The sequence below is a fragment of the Pteropus alecto genome, unplaced genomic scaffold (genome assembly GCF_000325575.1).
Source record: "Pteropus alecto unplaced genomic scaffold, ASM32557v1 scaffold3, whole genome shotgun sequence".
NCBI classification, from domain to species: Eukaryota; Metazoa; Chordata; class Mammalia; order Chiroptera; family Pteropodidae; genus Pteropus; species Pteropus alecto.
In genome coordinates this window covers 3,356,829-3,359,416 of record NW_006442484.1, presented here as the reverse complement: position 1 = coordinate 3,359,416, position 2,588 = coordinate 3,356,829, and the positions used below count along the sequence as shown (strand labels likewise).

General features: G+C 27.9%; 1 pseudogene; it reads right to left on the bottom strand.

The window, feature by feature from the left end:
* Nucleotides 1-219: 219 nt before the first annotated feature.
* Nucleotides 220-338, bottom strand: LOC112470709 (annotated as a pseudogene).
* Between the last annotated feature and the right edge of the window lie 2,250 nt (nucleotides 339-2,588).

The following is a 2,588-nucleotide window of genomic DNA, read 5'->3' as shown; positions in this document are numbered from 1 at the left end:
TCAGTTGTGTTAATCAGTTGAGGAATTAACTTTTTTACTGCATATTCCCTCTAAATATCATGTTTGCCGTTATCCTTATATCCTCTTTTTCATGTTTTTTTTGATATTTGCCTAATTTATATATATTTATTTTTTTTTTTTTTTTTTTTAGGCAAGGCAACCTTTGGTTGACCTCACAGATTGCAAGGACCTTGTCAGTTTACAATCCCTTATTTTTTACCCCTACAGCACCTGGTCTTCCTAGGTAGTCTTCCATCCAGGTACTAAACAGGCCCGACCCTGGTTAGCTTCTGAGATCAGATGAGATCACGCTTGTTCAAGGTGGCACGGCTATAGAAAAAAAAATATATTTTTTATTAGTATTTTCATTGATATTCTTTGTTTCTAACATACTCATTTAAGGCTATATGTTTTCCTCTAAATATATCATTAGCTAGAATTTTGATATGCAGTTTTTTATTATTTATTATGATATATAATAATCATCAAATATTTTCCAGTATTCAATATTATTTTGTTCGGTGTACGGTTTAGTTATAAATTATAATGTCTGAACATAATATAAGTTTAACCTTTATACCTTTGTTATTGTTTCCAGCATTCTTGTATTGTTGCCAGAGAAATTGACTTAATTTTAGTCTAGTTTTTGAGTTCTAATTTTTATATATTAGTTTATAATTTTTACTGAACATATTCCCTGCTTGTCCTACTAAATCCTCCGAGATACGTTAACATTTATCATTATTATTGTGAGTGTATCTGTCATTGAGTAGCAATCATTCTTTTCTTAAATTTTTTGAGGCCAAATATTTCTAGTATTGCTTTTCTCCGAAAGTCTAATTGCCTCATATTATATAGGTACACTTCCATGTTTTTGTCTAATATTTTTATATGTTTACTTTTTACAATACTATATTGTATACTACTGATTTGATTTTCATCCAGTTTGCCAATATTTATTTTTTCTCCAGAGAAATTTATTCATTTACATTTTATTTAATTACTGATACGTTTAAAATTTCCTTGTCCTGCTTTTTCTTTGTACCTCTCTCACTTCTGTCAGGTCATTTTTGGATTTATCTTATTATATTATTTTTTTCTCTCTGTAGAATTTTAATTTACTTTTTAATTATTTTAGTGGATATATTAGAAATTATATATCTACCTTTGTCACTAAAAATGCAGGATCCTAGATTACTCTAACTGTATTTACATCCTTATGATTTATTGTTGTATTATATTTTAATTTTATTCCAAAGCATTTTTAAAGTGAATATTATATTGTTATTGCTTTATACAAAGTTCACTAAATATAAATTATTTCTTTTATTTTCATTCTCTCTTACCACTCTGACCTTCCTTCTGAATTCATTATCCTTTGGACTAAAGAATAACCTCTAAAATTTCCTTTAGTGTTATTATGCTGGTGGCAAACTCTCTCAGTTTCTATTGTTTGATAAGGTCTTTGTTTGGCTTTCATTTTTAAAGTTTTTTTTTTCCTTTTATTTGCAATACAGTTCTGATTTTGAAAGGTTTCACTCCCTCAACATCAATGGTATTATTTCATTGTCATAACTTTTTTATTGCTGTTGAAAAGTTAGTGTAAGCCTTCTTTCCTTTAGTTAATCTCTCATTTTTGTTAAAGTTAAAAACATTTTAGTAATTTATTTTTGTCTTTGATTTTTATACATTCACAATTATAGTTTAAGCAATCTCTTTTTTTAAAAAAAATCTTGAGATTTTCTGGGCTTCTTGAATCTTTAAATTAATGTCTTCAATCAGTTCTTTATATTATTCAGCTATTTTTTTAAACATTTCCTTTCTTTGCCCTTCTCTTTCTTTTTATTCTCTAAAACTCCAATTATCTCTGTTACACCTTACCACTATGTTCTCTATGCTTCTCACACATTATTTCTATATGTTTCATTATTTTGATTGTAGAGGTCACTCTAGATGCTATTTCCTGATCTATCTTCTAGGTCATAATCTTCTCTTCAGTTTATCTTTCCTACTGTTATATGTTCTAACTGAGAGTAAGCATAAAATATATGTTTATATATATATATTTTTTTTAAATAAATGGAAAATTTTTAGTTTTCATTCCTTATCAAAATTTTCAAGCTTGGCTTTATTGTTTCAAATGGAGTTTTAAAAGATAAACTGGAACATATCAAACAATTTAAGAGTTTATTTGAGGAAAAAAAAATGATTCAAATGAAGCCACATCCAAACTAGCAAATATAAAGAAGATCTGAGAAGTTATACAGAATGAAAAACTTTTTTTATAGGCAGAAGGGAGCAGAAAGAGGGAAGTTATTCTAGGCAAAGTGAAAGAAAGTTAGGGAGTAGCAGGGTTCTAAAGGCAGATTACCTAACTCTTGCTGATTAGGAGATTCCTGATTTATTGGTTAAGATTCTATTTCTGGAAGAGCCAAACTGTAATTAAGTCTTAGTTTGGTGATGTAGGGATTAGCATAAGTGAATCTATTTTGAGGTCTGTTGTCTTGTTTTTTAACAAGAATAAAATGTTTTATAGCAATAATTCCAATATCTGGAATTCAGTAGATCTATTTCTGTTACCAGTTATT